This window comes from Chenopodium album, chromosome 10, assembly GCF_948465745.1.
Source record: "Chenopodium album chromosome 10, dcCheAlbu1.1, whole genome shotgun sequence".
NCBI classification, from domain to species: domain Eukaryota; kingdom Viridiplantae; phylum Streptophyta; class Magnoliopsida; order Caryophyllales; family Amaranthaceae; genus Chenopodium; species Chenopodium album.
The window spans coordinates 18,611,128-18,634,627 of record NC_137843.1 but is presented as its reverse complement, the minus strand read 5'-3'; positions in this window follow the sequence as shown (position 1 = coordinate 18,634,627).

Below are 23,500 nucleotides of genomic sequence, written 5' to 3'. Positions count from 1 at the left end.
AATCAATCAATCAAAGCCTTAATCCCAAAAGTGGGGTCGGCTAACATGAACCAAATTTGATTATTCCGTGTAGTCATCAACATAAATCTTTCTCCTCCATCCCTTACGATCCAAAACTTCATCCTCACGTAAATCCATGCACTTCATATCCTTCCTCACTCCTTCCAACCAAGTCATCTTTGGTCTCCCTCTTCCTCGTTTAATCCCTCCATGGTCCCACTCTTCCACTCTTCGCACCGGTGCACCCTCGGGTCTCCGTCTTACATGTCCAAACCAACGCAGACGATTTTCCCTTAATTTATCTACAATGCCCGCCACACCTACTTTCTTGCGAATAACCTCATTTCTGATTCTATCTCTTAAAGTGTTTCCACACATCCACCTTAACATGCGCATTTCCGTAACCTCCATCTTTTTAATATGCTCTTTCTTAGAAGCCCAACATTCTGTACCATAGAGCAACACTGGTCTTATGGCAGTCCTGTAGAATTTTCCCTTCAACTTTAAGGGAATGCTGCGGTCACATAGCACTCCCGTGGCCGCTCTCCATTTAAGCCACCCTGACTTAATCCTGTGGGTCACGTCTTGATCAATGTCACCATTCTTCTGGATGATCGACCCTAGGTACTTAAAACATTCACTCATGGTCAAATCCTTTCCATCCAAACTCACCACTTCATTGCTTGTCCCCCTCTGAGTGCCAAAACGACATACCAAATATTCAGTCTTACTCCGACTTAGCTTAAACCCTCTAGATTCCAACCTTTGCCTCCATTGCTCCAACTTGACATTAACCCCATCCTTAGTCTCATCCACCAAAACGATATCATCTGCGAACAGCATACACCATGGAACCTCATCTTGAATTGGTCTAGTTAATTCGTCTAGAACCGTTGCAAAAAGAAAAGGGCTTAATGCAGACCCTTGATGCAATCCGATTGTAATAGGGAAATCTTTTGTCAACCCTCCGCATGTCCTCACATTTGTTGACACATCCCGATACATATCCTTAACTAGGTCTACATACCTTCGTGGGATACCTTTCTTCAACATTGCCCACCAAAGTATCTCTCTTGGCACCTTGTCATATGCCTTCTCTAAATCAATAAAGACCATATGAAGATCTTTCTTCTTTACCCTATAAAACTCCATCATTTGTCTTATCAAATGGATTGCCTCCATAGTAGATCTCCCAGGCATAAAACCAAATTGGTTATCTGAAATGCTTGTGCATGCCCTCAACCTTTGTTCAATCACCCTTTCCCACAACTTCATAGTATGGCTCATAAGCTTAATTCCTCGATAGTTAGAACAATCTTGAGCGTCTCCTTTGTTTTTATAAACCGGGACCAAGGTGCTCTTCCTCCAATCTTGTGGGATCCTTGTAGCCGTCCATATCTTGTTGAAAAGGTTTGTTAACCAATCAATACCAATCTTACCCAAACACCTCCACACCTCTATCGGTACCCCATCAGGGCCAACCGCCTTCTTAGGTTTCATCTTCCTCAGTGCAATCTCCACCTCTACTCTCCTAATCCTTCGCACATACTCCATGTTGATTTCTTCATCACTCATAGAGGTATCTCCTATCACAACTCCATTACTTCCATTAAATAATTCATCGAAGTACCCCTTCCACCTGTCCTTGATGCCCTCCTCTTGCACTAGGACCATTTGGTTCTTATCTTTGACACACTTCACCATGCCAATATCCTTCCTTGCCTCTTGTCTTCTCTTTGCCATCTTATAAATGATCCTTTCTCCCTCCTTGGAATCAAGCTTTTCATAAACCTCCTGATATGCCTTTTCTTTTGCTTGGCGAACAGCTGCCTTTGCCTTACTCTTAGCCTCCTTATACGCTGCAAAGGTTTCATCACTCCTACATTTTCCTAAGGCTTGATAGCATTCCCTTTTTTGCTTAATTACTGCTTTCACCTCTTCATTCCACCACGAAGTATCTCTCTGTACCGAAGTTCTTCCCCTTACTTCCCCTAAGACCTCTTTGGCCACTCTTAGGAAACAGTTCTTCATTCGTAACCAGGTCATGTCCGGATCCACCTCTCCATCCCAATCCGCTTCTTCAATTACCTTTTCTGTAAAAACCTTAGCTTTTGCATCCCTTAGGGTCCACCATCTTATCCTTGGTTCTTCTTGTCTAACTTTTTTCTTCGCCTTCTCTTTCAGACGAATAGTCATTACCAATAGCCGGTGTTGGGTGACCACACTCTCCCCTGGGATAACCTTACAGTTTATGCAACTTTGTCTATCTATGCTCCTTGTGAGCAGGAAGTCTATTTGAGTTGCATTTGCTCCATTCCGAAAAGTTATCAAGTGTGAATCCCTCTTCTTAAACCAAGTATTAGCCAAAATTAAATCATATGATTGGGCAAAATCCATAATAGCTTCACCACCGGCGTCCCTCTGCCCATACCCAAAGCCTCCATGGACACTCTCATAGCCATCTCGGCTCGCCCCAACGTGCCCATTTAGATCCCCTCCAATATATAACTTCTCTGAGTGGTGGACACCCTGCACCACCTCGTCTAGGTCCTCCCAAAATTGTCGTTTCTCTTCTGCATCTAAACCCACTTGGGGAGCATAAGCACTGATAACATTCACAATCTCCTTGCCACATAGCAACTTCAGCCTTATCAACCTATCGTTCTTCCGATAGACCTCGATCACCTCTTTTGCCAACCTCTCATCGAGAACCACACCAACTCCGTTCCTAGCTCCACCATTCCTTGTTCTGTGGCTCGTTTCTTGCCCAACATACCATACCTTATACCCCAAAACCAAGCCTCGAGCTCCTTCTCCTGTCCATCTTGTCTCTTGGAGGCACATGATGTTCACGCGTCGTCTTTTCATTACTTCTACCAATTCTGCTGATTTTCCCGTAAGAGACCCCACATTCCAAGAACCAATCCGCAAACTAAATTCTTTTCTCCCACGCTCCCTCCTGATCCCAACTCCAAGTCCTTGATTATTTGACACCACAATTGGGCAATATGGCGCGTCGCTTCTGGGCGACGACCTAGCAACCCTTACATACTTATCACTGCACCCGGGTCTGGGAAGTGCAGCGCGTCGCTCAGTAGGGAACGCCCCAATGGCACGCCCTTGCTCATTTGACACCACACTCGGGCAATGTGGCGCGTCGCTTCTGGGCGACGACCTAGCAACCCTTGCATACTTATCACTACACCCGGGTCTAGGAAGTGCAGCGCGTCGCTGAGTAGGGAACGCCCCCACGAAAATATCTGTTTGGCTCATGTCATGGGATGTGACGAAGTTTTATACTGGCTGTCACTGGCCTACCGTAACCCTCCTCCTTTATCCAGGCTTGGGACTGGCAGCGGGAAACCCACTGGCGGAGTTAAATCGAAAACCACAACCAAATAAAAAATTAGATAAACAGATCTTCATCAAAATTTCATGAAAACGATATTTGAAAAACTTTTAATAAAAACAAAAAAAAAACAAAAAACTTAGCAAAAAAATTCAGATCTATAAATTTTGTGAGCATAGATAAAATATCTAAGATCTAATTATTTATACTGGGAATTTAAATCCAAAATTGAAGCTTTTACCTTTGACTGCTAAAATGGAGATTATGAAACCCAAAAATCGCTTCATAGGAGAAGAGAATAACCTTACAACCGCTTCAATGGAGAACTAAGAGGAAACTTCTGCAATCAAAACCACTCCTTTGATTTTTTAGAATGTGTGAATAGTAGAGATGATGATAATTACTATGTACTTTCCATTTTTAAGATTGTGAGAGGTAGTATATCGGAGATGAAGAAAATGGAGAACAATGAAAACGAAAATTTGGAGGAGGGAACAAATCAGAAGACAGATAAAGTGAAGAGGCAAAGGGGAGGCAAAGAGTTAGATCAGAGAGTTACTCCGTAGGGCTTTGGTGGTTTAAGAGGGAATGTAGAGACACCCTTTAACTAACAAAACAGGTCTCTGTGAACTTAATTTAAAATAAATAAAAATAAAATCCTCTAGAGACCTGTTATCTACACCACCGGTCTCAAATTATTTTTAGTATTAAAAATAATAAATAAAGAATATCACATAGACCTGTTATCTTAAATTAGCGGTCTCTCGAGTTTCTGTACCATGCAAGGATATGAAATTGGAGACCTGTTATCAATGATAAGTGTTCTCTTGGACCAAAGAGACCTGTTATGTAGATAATTTAACAGGTCTTTTATGTTAGGTCTCTTTGGCCAATTTTGTAGTGGTGTAGATTAAAAGGGTTCAACATTAAAGATTATGTGGTCACTAATCATTCAAGAATTAAATTTGGTATACTTGGTTGCTTGAATGGTATTGATTATTGTTATTGCTATGGTTTGTGAGTCATTACCAAGTTAAATTATATGTAAATAACGTTAAGAGATTACGTACCAAATCTCTTGGAACGTATATACCTTTAGTATGAAAATATGGGGGGAGTTATGCGACTTTAAATTTGACCATAACTTCTACTGGGAGTACAGGACGTTGTATATTCCTTTTTATTAATGCGCAAGAATTCCGCCACTTACGAGTGGTTCTTTTATACTAGCACGATTAGCTCCCGTGTTAGTACCCCTTTATTGGGGCAGGTTAGGGGGAAACTCGTTCGATGCGTAATCAAATTAAATAAATAATTTAGTTATTTGTTGAATGTTCATGTTGTATGTTTTATGCTTGTAAACAGGTGCAACAAGGTAAGTTGTGTGATTGATAGGGTGAAAACATGTTAGTGTGTTTCACTACGCATATGTACTCAACTTTGCTGATTGTGTGTTTCCATGTTTGTTTAGCCTTGTCTAACCTTGGCCCTACGACGACTCATTTCTAATGGCGAGTAGTGGGGACAAGTAGAGAGAAGCTTTTCAAGTGATGAAGCATATTCATGATGGGCATGAGTGAAGAGCAAATCATGCTTAGTTCTCATAGGAATATGATATGTTTTAGTGCATTATTATTATTTATTTATCGTGCTTGCAAACTAATGCAAAGGTTTTGGTATTTCTCGGTTTTAATAAAGGCCTACAATGGTTCCAAGTTGTAGGTTGACTTTGTTTAACTTTGTTTGACTTTGGTTTGACTTTAATTCCGTTGGGTTTTGACTTTGAAGTATACTTGTTTTGAAAGATTTTAAAAATAGTCTTCCGCTGTGTGTCTTTGATAATTGCCTTAGCCATTTTCACGATGGCGTTAATATATTAGATTTTCCTATTTCCTATTTTAAAAAAGGCAGAACAGATAATTTAAAGTAAAGGAATTTCTAGGGTGTTACACGTGATGATTAAATTCCACTGATATGCATATAGAGTTAAGAGCAAAAATTACTCGTAAAAACCTAATTAACTAAAATCAATCAGAGTTAAACAAAATACCATTCAAACCTACAACTCTAAAAATGAAACTGTAGTTGAAACTCAAAAATTCAAATCAAGTCGATAATTTCCAAAAAAAAAAGGAAAAATTACAAAATTAAACAAAAATCAGAAACAAAAAACAAAAAAAATCATACAAATCATGAACGAAAAACTTAAAAAAATTATTCGGAAACAACGATATGAAGAAATTATGAAAAAAAAAATTAAAAACCAAACTCAAAAAGCAACGATTATGAAGAAAATTAAAAAAATAAAAAACAAAAAAGTTAAAAAAAAATTACACAAATCAGAAACGAAAAACTCAAAAACAAAATTACTCAAAAAACACTGATTTGGGGCTAAAATTTCATGTTGAATCTACCAAAAAAATACGCATGAAATTCGGGAAAACTAAATGATAGAGAATATCCATAGAATATTCTCATCTTAGGTTTAGGATATATTTTGTATAAGATTATCTTTGATATCTGTACATATCTTATAGTTACCTAATATGATTAGGTTTCTCATTGTAACCCTATAAATATTGATCAATGGAAATCACTCTAATCAAGGAGTTTATATTATCTGACAATAATCACCATAAATTGGTAGCTAAGGTGGCAAAACTTGTAATGTAATATTTGTTGATGTTGAGTTCAAGTGTTCATATAAGCATAATTGCAAAAAATATGAAACGGAGGTAATAGTAAATATGATATATAAGCATAATTGCAAAAAAATGTGAAATGGAGATAATCACAATAGTATTGATACTCATATGTCAGCAATGAAATACTATCTATCCGTTCATATGTGGACAATGAGCAAAAGTTGAATGATTGAAGTACAAATTGAACAGCATTTAATATTTGCCAACACGTGCACTTTTTATATATTTTTTTTCGTTAGCAATATTCCAAAACAATAATGATGTGAATGCAAGCTACATAAAAGTCATCTTTCAAAAAAAAAAAAAATAAATAAATAAAACCTTACATTAAAGTCAAAAAATATTGAACTTCAGCTATCTAAACACCTTAATGCATTGAGGAAGTTATAATGCATAACAATTTGTGTACAACTAATTTTACATAATAATTTTTTTCACCTCTTAGTACTACTACTATTACCGTTTAGTAGTACTATTGACAACTGTTCAATACTATTGGGAGCATGAAAAATACCATTAAAAATATTTAGTACTTTGCAACTTTAGGGTATTATTATATGTGAGATTTAAAATATTCTAAAGTTGTAACCAAAGTTAACGGAGGTAGTAGTACTTTTTAACCTCTCAGTAATACTTTTAATTTGTTACTATTTATAAAATTGCCACTGATATGTGTTTGTTTGTGCATAACTGTTATGCCTAACTAACTAACTTCCTGCATTTGGGCAAATCACTTGATTCATTGATGAAAAAAATATCATTTAAAAACTATTGCAACACTAGAAATTTTGGCATCCTAATAATTTAAATTTTCAACCTTAGATAGTTATAGACTTCATATATTGTATTATTTAGTATAAATAGGGATATTATTAAAATAAAACATTAGCGCGTTTTTTGTGTGGCTGGTTACACCGTGTGGCCGGTTGACATACACCAAGCCCTTGATCGAGTAACCCCTGATCGACCGAATAACCCTAACTGATCGAATAACCTCTTACAAAGTAACACCTAATCGACCAAGTAACCCTATCCATACGATGTGGTCAGCCACATATGAAAATTTGTGCAAAAAATGAACTGATTTTTGCTAAACTAAAATAAATTTAATTAATACTTATTAACTTAAATATTATTGAGTTATTTTTATTGAACATAATTAAATTATTTTACTAAACTTAAATTTCATTTAAGGAACATTGGACTTTTGATACCACCAAAAGACCCTACTTTTATTTTTGATACATGTTTATAATTTATTTTTATTTTACTACCTCCAACATTATAATAAAAAAAAATAAAAAAATAAAGTGTAGATTTTAGTACCACTTAATTGTTTCCATTAGCGGTCAACTATTAAATTATTTTCTTATTTTGCTCGCCAAAAAATATTTCTTTAAGGTTTGGGGAGTCCATTTAGCTATAAAGATTCCAAATTGAGTCCGAAATCGGAAAAAAAAAGATAAATGTCTCGTTTTGCATGTTAAAAAAGATATGATTTTGTGTGTTAAAAATTGCATCACTTTTGCGTGTCATTAATTTTTTTTAACTATGAAAATTATTTGGATAAAATTTTTGGAGCTCGGTTGAGCTTCCAAATTGAGCTCAAAATTGGCAAAAACATAATGTTAATATCTTGTTTCGCATGACCAATAATGTCTATTTAAACATACAAAACAAGGCATTTAAGCTATTAAAAATGATCCTAACTAAACCACTATTTATTTCAACTCGCTATAAATTGAAAACCAATACACCAAAGCCGAAACCGAACCGTTTACCCAATTGACACCCCTAAGCTGTACCCCTACACCCACCCTCCACCAACCTTGAAATCCCACCACACCTCCACCATCGCGGTTGTAACCCCTCACCATAGCCCACCACAATCGGCGAAATGCCTATGAATTATATCATTTATATGCAGTTTTAAGGCCATCGTAGCTTCAACATCCATGATTCATCATTAATGGGCTAAGTAACTCATCATTGTCCATAAGAATAGAAACACTCAAAAACGAAGACTAAACTAAACTTCCATTTCAATGTTATCTATTGATTGTTAGTAATAACTGGTTGTTAGCCATAGCCATATAGCCATAGCCAGTTAGCCACAGTACGTAGTCCGGGTACCACACAATAATTTTGGGTTTCAATTATAAATGCCACCTTAATTAATTATTACTCCGTCCGTCCTTTTTTTTTCTCCATCGTCAAAATGTGGATCAAACAATAAAAATTTTGACCGTAAATTCTCATTATTCTACAAAAGGAAATATAGTCATGTGAGATCTTGTTTAGTTTATATCATTATAAATTTAATTAAAATTAACTTTTTCAGAGTATAATTTTTACACGTATGAAAATGGAGATATAAATATTTTAATTCGTATCTTAGATAACATAAAAGTTGAATGGGGCAAAAATATGGGAACAAAAGAGTATAGTATGGACGTATGGTCATTGTTAACGACTTAACGTACTCGGCTACGTGATGCACGGATAGAAAATTTTGTGGTCATGTTTATTGAATTTTGTCAATATTTTATTAATTGTGTTCACAAAATATTTATATTTACAATACTGAATTTTGTCTCTCTTAGTGAACTTTTTCAGACTTATATTGTTTTTTTTTAAAACCTTGACTGAACATGTAAGAATTTGTTTCATTAGGAAAATCCAGCTCATTTAATTTATTCGGACATACGGTTGAATATATATATATAAAATAAAATAAGTTAATTAATAAAAAGTGTTTGCTTTAGGTCGTAAAAGATCGGAATTGTTCACTTATTCTAACTTAACCAAGGTTTTTGGTCCGGGTCGGGATTTCAAAATACAACATCACCTTGTTGGAAAAGTTTTATCTTCCAATATATTGGGCCGTGGTCGGGCTTGATTCAATCAAATCCAAATTATGAGTATAATAGGCTCCAGCTGGTCAATTATTTAGAAACGGGTGATTTATACAAGTCCGACTTCCAATCTATTCTTAATTCCTTATTTTTGGGTAGTTGTCTTTAAAAAAAAAAGACAGAATGTATTTGCCAAAAAAAACAAATAAGAAAAATGATTACTGTTTGCATAAAAAAAAAAAAAAAAATAAAATAAAAAAGGTTGTCTTTTAGACTTGTATTTTGTCAAAACGTGTGTCACGAAGTACAGGCAACTATAGTGACCCCTTAATGCAAACAAAGTGTAGACCTAGGGAGTAGTGGCAAGAAGCCAAGAACCGAAGGATTCAATCTCCACATTAGGAATATTTTGAGAGTACGATGGGAACCCCCTTTATCAATTTTGCTTCATTTCAAAGTATCTAACCATCAAGTTACCTAAGAGAGATTTTGAATTAATAGGCAATTCTTCTTACCTATCAAAATAAAAATAAAATAATGGCCTCTTAATTAAAAAAATGAAACTAAATAAATAACTCTAATGTGAACCCTTTCTTTTATGAGGTGTACGTAGGAGTAATTAAGCTATAAAATGACAATACAACACATGATTTAGTACAACGAAAGAAACCAAAATTCTTGACTTGCACTGACAGTTCATGGAATTTTGCCACTAAAGATGAGTGTCCATTATTCGGATATAAAAATCAAAATTAATTCTAATTTAAATCGTATTATTAATTCGAATCGGATCCAAATTTTAAATCGGGTTGGATTGGATTGAATTTTTTGAAAATTCGAATTTTCAGATTGGATCGGATTAATCTTATTTGGATCCAAAAAACCGAAATAACCGAAATATGAAAGCGTTATTTTATAAATAAATATTGTTAATATTAATCATGTTAAACTATGTTTATAATTATATTAATATTAATCATGTAAACCTATGTTTTCAATACTTGTATTAATCTTATATAACTAAACTTTCAAGAATAGAATTTTTATTATTGCATTTTCATTTTTATAATCGCATTAGGCCCAAAAAATTAGCAACGTATTTTAATTCGGATTGGATCCAAATAACCAAAATATGATTCGGATTGGATTTTAAAATTAAAAACTGAAATTTATTTTGGATCGGATTGAAGTTGGCTAAATCCAAATCGAAAACCGAATGAACACCCCTAACTAAAGATGCATCAAAGTACCTTCTTTGAAGACTACAGTAAATTTACTGCTGAAAGTTTAATTCTCTACCTATTTCACAAACTTAATTATTCGAGTGCCATTTAATTTTGGGCGATACATGGTTGTTGACATTATTTTATAGCAAACATTTTGTATAACTTTTTTTCCATAATATTCCGAAAATTCTTTTATCAAATCCTCAGTGAAAAAGGATACTTTGTCATGAATATTGCTAAGTGACACTTGGAGTTATAAAAAAAATAAAAAAAAAAAAAAAAAAAAGGTTGTAAAACACCTTTTTTTTAAATAAAATTGATTCATAAATAAAAATTATACGACATTTATAAAGAGATTTAAATCTAACAAATACATGATAATTAAATCAAATAAAAAACATCCTTTCAACAAAGCTATGATCATTGTTGCAAATCGTATATTCTTCACACACTACTTTATATAGCTGTGATTTACAACTTTCTTCAGAGAAAGGGTATATCAAGTGTGTGTCCGTGAAGAAAATTTTTGTCTAGTTTGTTAGATTGTAATTGAATGATTAATCTCTTTTTCAATCTCCCAAAATTTTTTGCCCATGCATGAAACAACTTTAAAATAATCCATTAAACAAAAAAAGCGAATCCTCCCTCAAAAGAGAGAAGAAAAACCCGATCTTTTAAAAGACCATGCAAAATCCTCTTAAAGAAGAAGAAAACTACTTTTATCTTTCGAGAGCGAAATGTTCCTCTTAGGCCTTGTTCTTTTGAGCTGTTCTGCTCAGCTATGCTCTACTCTGTTAAGTTCTGCTCTGCTCTACTTAAAAAAAATCATTAATAATAATAATAATAATAATTAATATTTAAAGATAATAATAATAATAATAAAAATAATAATAATTAATAGTTAATAATAATAATAATTAACAGTTAATAATAATAATAATAATTAATATTTAATAATAATAACAATAATAAATAATATTTAATATTTAATAATCAATAATTATTAATAATAATTAATATTTAATAACAATAATAATAATAATAATTAATATTTAATAATAATAATAATAATTATTATTATTATTAATATTTAAGAATAATATATATATATATATATATATAAAGAAGGAATTGATATATGATTTATATATCTACCTAAGGTAAATTTTGATAGTGATTAATGATAAGAAATAAAAATTATTAGTAGGAATTGATATATGATTTATATATCTACCTAAGGTAAATTTTGATAGTGATTATGATAAGAAATAAAAATTATTCGTTGATTATAATTAAATTATCATTATAAATTATCACATCATACGACACCAACAAAAATTCGTATCAATATAAAACCAAGCGAATTTTGTGTTAATATAAAACCAAATCAAGCGAATTTTGTGTCAGTAATATTGTGTCAGTTTAATTAGGTCATCAATGGTCGGGTAATTCTTAGCTTAATTTTTAAAATCCGTTTTTAAATTTATATTTGTGATTATTGCTTACATTGTGTTTATTTGGGATACTTAATGATTATATGTTTATGTTTTTTTTTATTGAATTTTGTTTTACATGAAGATCGAATTTAATCAGAGAATTAAATTCGAGCAAAAATAATTAAAAAATCAAAGTACGAGTTTCTCGCCTGATGATCCCATTAAATGAGGAGCTATTATATCATTATAGATCGTTTACATTTATTAAAAATTTTAATAAACCTTTTTAGTTTTAATTAATTAATTTTATGATTAAAACAAATTTTTGTGATTTAGGTAGCTTAATCGATCAAGTCATTTAATTAACTTAATTTTTTATTTTTTAATTAAAGGGTGATTACGTTCATGTTTCAATTAAAACCAACTTTGTTCATCAATTCTGTTCAAAATTGAATGAAGGAAAAATTTACTCCATTAAATACTTTTCAGTCATTACAAATAAGAAGCATAGATTTGATTTTGTACAATTACAATTTTTAGATCAATTTCACAACAATTGTTCACTTCCTAATAAATATATTGATATTATAAAATAAGGGGGAAAGGGAGAATATGAGAGAGAGATATAGAGAGGTAATAGTGTTATATCTATATTCATCCATTTCATTAGTCACCTATATATATACATGATAGAACATTGTAACTTATATGGACAATGAAGAGTCCATTCATGAGAGGGTTAATGTGACCTAATGACAAAGGAGGATTACAAGGGTGTTATTACAACCATACTTAAGATAGTCATAAAAGTGATATTTACAAGCTATAATGACCATCCATTATTAACATATTTTATAACACTCACCCTTGGATGGTCATTATCTTAAAATAGAATAATGCGCATATATGCTGCCTCATTAAAAACCTTTCCAGGAAAAACCCTGTGGGAAAAAACCATGGATAAGGGAAAAAGAGTACAGCGCGCAATTACTCCCCCTCATTATTATATCACTGAAGATCTCTGAGACGACGCAATCCAATACGATAAACTAACTTTTTAAATGTTGCTGTCGGAAGAGCCTTAGTGAATAAGTCTGCTAAATTCTCACTTGAACGAATCTGCAATACTTTTATATCTCCATTCTTCTGAAGATCATGAGTGAAGAAAAATTTGGGTAAGATGTGCTTTGTTCTGTCGCCTTTGATGTATCCTTCCTTAAGTTGAGCAATACAAGCTGCATTATCCTCATATAAAGTTGTCGGTGCCTCCTTCCCAAATGATAAACCACAAACTTCTTTTATGTGTTGAATTACCGACCTTAACCATACACATTCACGACTAGCCTCTTGAATTGCTAAAATCTCAGAATGATTGGAAGAAGTAGCTGCAATGGTTTGTTTCATAGAACGCCAAGAAATGGCAGTACCACCATATGTGAACACATATCCGGTTTGTGATCGACCATTATGAGGATCAGATAAATAACCTGCATCTGCAAAACCAATCAAATTTTCTTTGGACAACTTTGGGAAAAATAAACCCATATCCTTCGTACCTTGAAGATAACGAAGTAAATGTTTGATCCCATTCCAATGCCTCCGAGTTGGACATGAACTAAACCTTGCTAATAAATTAACTGAAAATGATATGTCGGGTCGTGTATGACTTGCAAGGTACATTAGCGCTCCAATTGCACTAAGATATGGTACTTCAGGACCAAGAATCTCTTCATCATTTTCCCGAGGTCGGAATGGATCTTTATCTACTTCAAGTGATCTTACAACCATAGGGCTACTCAATGGATGTGCTGTATCCATAGAGAATCTTTTAAGAACCTTTTCTATGTATGTTGATTGATGCACAAGGATTCCATTTTCTAGGTGCTCTATTTGTAACCCCAAGCAGAATTTTGTCTTTCCAAGATCTTTCATTTCGAACTCTTTCTTTAAATAATTGACAATCACTGAAATCTCTTCAGGAGTTCCAATGATATTCAAATCATCAACATACACTGCAATTATAACAAATCCCGATCCAAATTTCTTTATAAAAATACATGGGCTGATAGGATCATTCTTATAACCTTCTTTTAACAAATACTCACTTAGACGGTTATACCACATACGCCCAGATTGTTTCAATCCATAAAGAGATTTGTTCAATTTAATACAGAAATATTCTCGAGAACTAAATTTTGCCGCTTCTGGCAGTTTAAATTCTTCTGGGAGCTTCATGTAAATGTCATTATCTAGTGGGCCATATAAATAAGCTGTGACTACATCCATCAAACGTAAGTCAAGTCCTTCTCTTATTGCCAGACTAATCAAAAATCTAAAAGTAGTTGCATCCACCACAGGAGAATATGTCTCCTCATAATCAATACTAGGTCTTTGTGAGAATCCTTGTGCAACTAAGCGTGCCTTATATCTTACAACTTCACCCTTTTCATTTCTCTTTCGCACAAATACCCATTTATATCCCACTGGTTTTACACCTTCAGGTGTACGGACTACAGGTCCGAATACTTCTCTTTTTTCAAGAGATTTTAATTCTGCTTCAATTGCTTCTTTCCATTTAGGCCAATCATTTCTTTGTCTACATTCTTCAATGGATTTTGGTTCATGATCCTCATTGTTATCCATGATATCTAATGCTACATTTCATGCAAAAACATCATCGACGTCGATTTGATTTCGGTTCCATGTAATTCCAGACATGATATAATTTGTTGAAATTTCTTCATTATCAGGTACCTGAATTTCTTCCTGTATCATGTCTAAATTCTCTTCTGGAGATCCTTCGGAAATTGTTTCCTCAATTTGACCATCATCAATCAATGCTCCTTTTCTTTTCCGAGGATTCTTATCTTTGGAACCTATTGGTCTTCCACGTTTCTGACGTGGTTTAGACTCATTAGCAAATTTATTTTGTCCTTCCGGGACTTCTATTTTAAATGGAGCATTTACAGCTGGAATATGTGACTTGGTCACTCTTTTTGGGTCAGCAAACGAGTCTGGCAATTGATTCGCTAAACTTTGTAAATGAATTATCTTTTGAACTTCCAGTTCACATTGTTTAGTTCGAGGATCAAGATGGGATAATGATAATTCATTCCATTTAATTTCCTTTTCCAGCTCTCTTTTTTCTCCCCCTAATGTTGGGAAAAGTGACTCGTTAAAATGACAATCTGCAAAACGAGCCGTAAATAAATCCCCTATTGTAGGTTCAAGATATTTAATTATTGACGGGGATTCAAACCCAACATATATTCCCAACCTCCTTTGAGGACCCATCTTAGAGCGTTGTGGTGGAGCTATTGGAACATAAACCGCACATCCAAAAATTCTTAGATGGGAAATATTTGGTTCCTGACCATAAACCAATTGTAATGGGGAGAACTTATGATAACTTGTTGGCCTAATGCGAATTAGTGTTGCTGCATGTAATATTGCATGTCCCCAAGCAGAAATTGGGAGATTGGATTTCATAAGTAATGGTCTAGCAATTAACTGAAGACGTTTAATTAATGACTCAGCCAGACCATTTTGTGTATGAACATGTGCTACAGGATGTTCAACATTTATCCCAATGGACATGCAATAATCATTGAAAGCTTGAGATGTAAATTCACCAGCATTATCAAGCCGAATAGTCTTAATAGGAGTATCTGGAAAATGTGCCCGTAACTTAATCAATTGGGCAAGTAATCTCGCAAACGCCAGGTTACGAGTTGATAACAAGGACACATGTGACCATCTAGTTGATGCATCAATTAAAACCATAAAATATCTAAATGGTCCACATGGGGGATGTATGGGCCCACAAATATCTCCTTGTATACGTTCCAGAAAACTAATTGATTCAAAATTAATTTTAGCTGGTGATGGGCGAATTATTAACTTGCCTACTGAGCAAGCAGCACATGAAAAATTATTATAAAGAATCTGCTGGCTCTTCAAAGAATGTCCACATGAATTCGTAATTATTTTTCGCATCATTATTGAACCGGGATGGCCTAACCGGTCATGCCAAACAACAAAATTATCAGTAAACTTCTGGTTTACTATAGCATGAGTTTCAATAGTATTGATTTTTGTGTAGTACAAACCACTAGAGAATGTAGGGAGTTTCTCCAAAACATGTTTTGTGCCTTGAGTTATTTTTGTGATTTGAAGGAATTCGCTATTTTCTTCATTGATTGTCTCAATATGATAGCCATTGTTGCGAATATCCTTAAAACTTAATAAATTTCTTTGAGACAATGGGGAGTATAAAGCATCAATTATTTTAATTTCAGTTTCCCAAGGCAATTTTATAGTGGCTCTTCCGGAGCCCTCAATAATATTTGTACTACCCGATATGGTACTCACATTAATCCTTTTCATCATTAATGTAGAGAAGTATTTTTTATTTCTAAGTATTGTATGAGTAGTTACACTGTCAGCAAGACATAATTCTTCACCATTCATAGCAAACTGAACTTGAGTAATATCCATGTTCTTTGGACTTTTTTTCTTGGCTAGTATACTTACGGAGTGATCAATATAATAGTTTCGTTTAGAGTATGGTGCTGATGACGTATTATAAAATAAGGGGAAAAGGGAGAATATGAGAGAGAGATATAGAGAGGTAATAGTGTTATATCTATATTCATCCATTTCATTAGTCACCTATATATATACATGATAGAACATTGTAACTTATATGGACAATGAAGAGTCCATTCATGAGAGGGTTAATGTGACCTAATGACAAAGGAGGATTACAAGGGTGTTATTACAACCATACTTAAGATAGTCATAAAAGTGATATTTACAAGCTATAATGACCATCCATTATTAACATATTTTATAACAATTGATTAATTTTATATGACTATAAAAATTAATTTTATATTAATCTTATTTTTGCTAACATGTTCTATTTATCCATGTATATTTTTTTAAATTTTCTTATCAAATATTCATTAGGGGACTAAATTACATAAAATTAATAAAAAAATTATCCTTAACAAAAAATAGCAAATTAATAAAAAATATTATGAGTATGATCTAATTAAAAAAATTATTTTTTGTGTGATTTTATATATAAAAAAACCGTGGGATATCAGGAATTAAATTATTAAAAAAATAAAATTATCTTATAAAATAAAGTGGTTCAAATACCCGATTAATAAGATTTTTTTTCATAAAAAAATTTAAAATACTTATAACGCAATAAAAAAAATTTACCTTGTTTAAACATTTATGTGAAATTTATGTCTACAATTTTAACAGACAAATAATTTGTTAAAGATCAAGAGATCACGATAAATGTAAAAACTGATATATAGATTTGAGATTTTAATTTCAAGTGTAAAACACAACGAATAATAATTTAGGATTTAAATTATTTTTAAAATAGAAAATATTATCTTTTTAATAGGCAATAAAATACAAAACAACAATAAATAAAGTTGCATTAAAAATTACATTAAAAAAAATTATACTTTTTAATAGGTAATAACATATTAATTAAATTATTATGTGTTTTTTTTATCTGAAAATATTAAATAGTAAAATAAATCAAATAATTATAATAAAAAACTTATAGTATATTGGAAAATATCTTTTGTTAAGATTTATGTATGAAAAACCGTGTATCACACGGGCTTTCATATAATAATAATAATAATAATAATAATAATAATAATAATAATAATAATAATAATAATAATAATAATAATAATAATAATAATAATTTGCTCTGCTTTGCTCTGCCCTGCCCAGAAGCTCTTAAGAATAGGGCGTTAGAAGAGAAAACCTAAAACAAGAGAAAAAGCACACAAACACAACGATTGGGGCTTTTTAATTATCGGTAAAAACCGATGGAATTCCCTCTAATATTCAACAATGGAGGTTTGAGTATTAGATAGAGGAGAGAGAGACTAGGGTTGTTTCAATTTGATTTTAATATAATTTACACTATTGTAATTGTAAAACACTTTTCATCGTCTTATATTTGGATAGAGTCTCTAATATCAAAAGATAATTTTCTTTTTAATATAATTTTCAAAATCCTAAACAATTAGTAGTCTCATTTATAATTACGTGGAACTTGATTTTAAACCCTCAATTCTTATTTAACAATTTTGCATATGTAATGATTTAATTTATTCATTCTTGAAAAATTGTAAATCTCCAAATTTGTTGGTTAATATTTGATGGTAATACCCTATGTAGCGCTCTAATAGGTCCATATGTGAGAACCTATATTTATACACTTCCTCTATTTTTTTAATATTGCACCACTGTCTTTTAAGAAAATATCACAAATATCTATCGCACAATATCTATTTTAGGAAAAAAAATTATTTGTGTTCATACTACAAATACCAAATATACCCTTAACTATCAACACTAGATTTATTAGTTTAGGCATATCATCACATGGGTAATGATGTATTTTTTACTTTCTCTCTCATCCTTTTTCCACTTTCAATATATTTGTGCCCAACCCTTATGGTGCAATAAATAAAGAACGGAGGAAGTATATGAGAACTGGTCTAAAATTTAAAGTTTGTGAGTAAAAATTTAGAATATATGAGTAAAAATGTAGAGCGTATGATTAATTAATTATTTAGAACATTTACTTGAGTAATGATTTAGAACATCTAATTTTAAATAAAGAAAAATTTAAAAACCTGATTTAGATGATAAAGATAAACTTTAGAACATCTGATTTAAGATTCCTTTTGGCAAATGGTTATCGTAGGGCATTGGCATATCTGGAAGACTAATGCGGTTTTTGAAATGAAAACGTTTTATTCTTGTGAAATTTTTAATAGGTTTATCATTGATTATCAATATACTAATTACATTTTCACAAAGTCTTATATGTGGCCAGCCACATGGTGTGGCCACTTCACATAATCACATACAAGACAATTAATTAAGTAATAGAGGGTTATGGTGATGAGCAAATGGGGTTACCTTAACGCGTATGTAGGTTACTTAAATGAGAAATAAGGGTTACTCTCTTAAATAAGTGGAATTATTCTTTTATTTTTTAAAAACAATAGAATAGGGGTTACTTGAATGAACAAATGGAGTCATTACTTATTTTTAAATTTACTTGAATTCACTCGTATAATGAATTTAGGTTACTTTTATGGACAACATGAGGTTACTCTTATGAAAAATTGAGATTACTTATACATTTAAATGAAGATTACTCTTATAAACTAATGTGGCCTTACCTTTATATTTTACTAGATTAGTGCCCGTGCGAAGCACGGATTTAACCAAAAAATTTAATTTTGCATAAATTAAAGTTGTATATTATTATTATTGAAATAGTTTTAAAATCAATACGTGACTTACTACAACAATAATAATAAAGTTTGATACTCTAGTCCTTAATTCAATGGTACATACGAAGTGAAAAAGAAAAACAAACAAAATAGGGATGTGATATGGTAAAATGGGATTAAATAGAGGAAATGGAGTTTAGCTGATAGTCAAAGTGATCTTGCAATTTTTTGGAGAAAAGAAAATAGTCACATTAGTTTATTTTTCCCAGCACAATATAAAGTGCATCTCATTATATAAAAAAGTAGTATAATTACCCAAAAAATAACTAAATAAGAAATCGATTATATTATACAAATATTATTTTAAAAGATTTTGGCAAGAAAAGATACGAATTATAATATTTAGAATAAAATTTTAGTTAATTGTGTATATACATAGAAGATATAAGAAAATCAATAACAAATCATATTATATAAATATTTTTTAAAGTATTTTTGGCAAGAGAAGATGAAGGATTGTTTTGGAGGGAAAATGACAGCACCAAGAAATAATACGTGTCATTTTGGGTGTCTGTTTTAGTATTATGTTATTAATAGGGCAAGACAAATAGAAGGTTATCAATTGCAGGTCTTCTAGTTGCGTTCCACATCTACCAAAGTTTACTTCTCATTAAATTAGAACTTGATCACGTTCCAATGAGAACCACCTAAAATATTTTTTTTCATATTTAGTTAACATATGCAATTTCATGTTATGATATTGTTCTTTGCTTATTACTTTGGTCATACTCTTTTTATTTAATTTAATTTTTAATTTATAGATACGAATATACGATAGTAAAATCATTTTGTTAACAAATATCCTAAGTACACACACACACACACACACATATATATATATATATTCTTGCACTTTTTGTTTTTTTTTTTGGTGTTTAGAGAGTTACAAGACCATGGGTGAGAATCGATCCCAATGCAAGATTTGCTGAAACTGAGAGGGAAGCTCTAACCACTTGAGTTATCCCTCACTTTCTAGTTTCTACATATTCTTGCACTTAAAAGTGATATTAGCAATGAGGTATTAAAGTAGGTGTACAAAATTCCCATCACTTAAATTTTCAACTTATACAATTAAAGTTTGCATTCATTGCATTGGCTACGTATATAAAAATAAAATAAATAAATAAATAAGTCAATTATATTATTATTGCCTAAAATCATGTGTCAATCAAAGTGTGTCACCCTAAATAGGTATACATAGAGAATTGCATAAGTAATTTGAATGTCTCTACTATGAGGTATAACTAAAGTTTTTTATTTATGTACATCATAATATTATAATTCTCTCTCTTTTATTGTTTTTGTAAATTAAAAGGCGTTCCTAAAGAAGTTTAGATGTCACGTGGCGCTCTCCTCATTTAATCCGATTTTCACTCCATGTCTAAAAATATGGTTCTTACAAGATTTGAACCCACAACCTCAAGTTTAAATTCCAACATGTTAGCCACTAAGCTATTACCATATTACATGTCATTCAATAAAAATTAAATATTAATAAAGATTTTTGTCATGTAAATAATGCAATAACTCGGGGCGTCGCCCGAGCCTAACACTAGTTAAGAGAGTATAAATTGAATGGTAGTGATACTAACCTTGGTGTCTTTGTTAAGTATTGGTATAATTGGTATAAATTGAATGGCCTAACACTATATATATATATATATATATATATATATATATATATATATATATACATATATACATATATATATATATATATATATATATATATATATATATATATATATATATATGTATATATATGTATATGTATATATATATGTATATGTATATATATAAAAAAAAAATAAAAAAGAAAAAAGAAAAAAGAAATAAAATAAACTGTAACTCTCATTTTTGTGTAAATTATTGTATAACTAATTAGGGTTGTAATTTATTATAAATTTTGTTGAATTTGTGAGTTTCACAGGATCATATTTAGTTATAATAAATTAAACGCACCACACTCGCCCCAATTGGAGTGGATATGGGTTCAACTTTGACAAGTATAAAAGCCATACCTACCCACCGTGGGTAGCGGGTAGGTGGTGGATTTGATGCCATACCCACCCAATTACCCACCTACTCGCTCAATTATCAGCCAACTTTATTACAACTTTATTGTTTTTATCACAAATTAACTACTACCATGTTAATATGCTATTAAATTATGGATTAAACAATTAAGAGATGGCAAAATGACATGTCCTACATGAAATTTTTTTAAACAAATGTGTTAGGTTAACGGATAAAAACAGACGTAATCGGGTGTGGATGTAGGTTTCTACCCAGTTAGGAGGGTGTGGGTGTTGAAATTTTACCTACCACGGATAGCGAGTATAAAAAAATTTGGCAGGTGTGGGTATGGAGGAAGGGGTAGCCACACCCGCACTACTCAATTGCCATCCCTAGTCATGACTGGTGAAGGGGGAGGGAGTTGATTTTAATAAATATATTATTTCAATAAATTAGTTTATTTTATTATTTTTTTATTTTTATGTGTGTAAAGATTAATTAAAACAGTTTTATTTATAAGAAAGTTGTAATTAACACACCCTACTAATTACAAAGCGACATGTATCATACTTATCTTATTAAATATGTTACCAATCGATTATGTCTTATTTATGGAAGATCAATGTCGTCGTGTAATTGGAGGATAATCAAAAGATCATTTTTATTTATGAAAAATCGGGCCAATGTCGTAGTATCCCTGACAATTTTTCCAATTCTATAATTATTGAATGGTACAGATTTTTACCTACACCCCACGACAGGGAATACTGCTTGCACCCCTCCCCTCCACCCTCTGCGCGTGCCCTGCCCCCGACCCCGCCCCTTTTCATTTATGAATTTTCTATAAGTTTTTATAACATGTTCATTTCTGTATTGGTAAATGTTCATTTATTTATAATTAGATGTTCATTTTTATAACATGGACTTTTTGTTCATCAAATTAATATATTTTATGAATTAAATTTTAAGAATTTTTTATAATTAAAAATGAGAGCAAATTTATTTATAAGGATTACTGCGTTCAAATCATTTTTATTATAAGAAGTATTGCATCATCTAATGTTCATTTTTATTTATTCGTGTTTCAACAGATGTTCATTTTTGTATTATTAGATGTTCATTTCAAAAGCAATGTGTAAGTTTTATAATGCAAATGCATAGGTCTTAGAATTGTAATTATATAACTAAAACGTTGTTAAAAAATAATTTCCAATATGAAATAATTCAATTTAATTACAATAATAACGATTTTTATACAGCTATTCTATTACATGTAATTGTTTTATAAACATGAAAGTGAACCAAATGTACATATGTGTCTGGTTAAATGAACATTCTTTGTTACATTTGGTATAATAAAGTGTATATATATATATATCCTTCTTGTTGCCCCTCTAATCTTATAATTGTGTGCTTTCCCTGAAAAATATAATCCGAGCACAATGTATATGTCGTCTTCAACTTTCTTACTTGATTATCCTGTACAATAAGAGATCGATCAAGTTTTTCAAAAAAAATAATAATAACAACAACACATTCTAAACAAAAGTACGTGAAATCTAAGAATTCAAAATTGAACATTTATGCATGAATAACAATTACGAATTCAGAAATGAACACACTATAAAGATATAAAAATCTTTCAATATGAGAATGAAAACATAAAAAATCTAAACGAACACGTATTAAATTCTAAATGAACATTTATTAATATGATAAAGAAAATATATCAAAATCCAAATGAATATCTATTAATATGTAAATGACCATTAATAATAATTCAATATGTCAAAATACAACTTGATATGTATTGATATAATATGTGGATGAAATACCATAACATTATATTACGTTTTAAATAAGAATCACCAAAGGTCAATGATGAATGAACAATATGTGATTTATTTTTGTATATTTTTTAACATATGAATGAACATACATTAATATATATGTGTGAATATACACATATCCAAATTAACATCTACATATCAAATTCAAATAAACATCTATCAATATTAGAATTAAAATGTATGTAGTATAATATTCAAATGACGATCATAAGCATATGTTAATTTAATATGAAGTTAAACATGTATTATTATAGTATACGTGGATATTTTCAATATGAGAATGAACATATAGGTATTTAAATCCAAACGAACATTTGTTTAAATACCAGTATACATTCATTAATATGTAAATGATCCTAAACAAAACTAAGGTAATCTTTTCTCAAGACTAAACCCTAGTAGAACTAAGGTAAAAATGTGAATGATCATATACTAATATTATAATGAAAATCTATCAAAATGAAAATGAACATTTACTGAAAAGTCATTTTCAATATAAACTAATAATTTAAATATGAGTATTTGTACGAAAACTCAACTAATAATTAAGAAAATTAGCACAATTATACTCTATACTCAATTTTCTATGGCAAACAATTTCATAAGTCCTTATGATTTTTATAAATATAAATGTACAACTACAAACATGTATATTTTGAAAATAAAAATCAGCAAGACCACTACAAAAATGTACAACTACAAACAGGTACA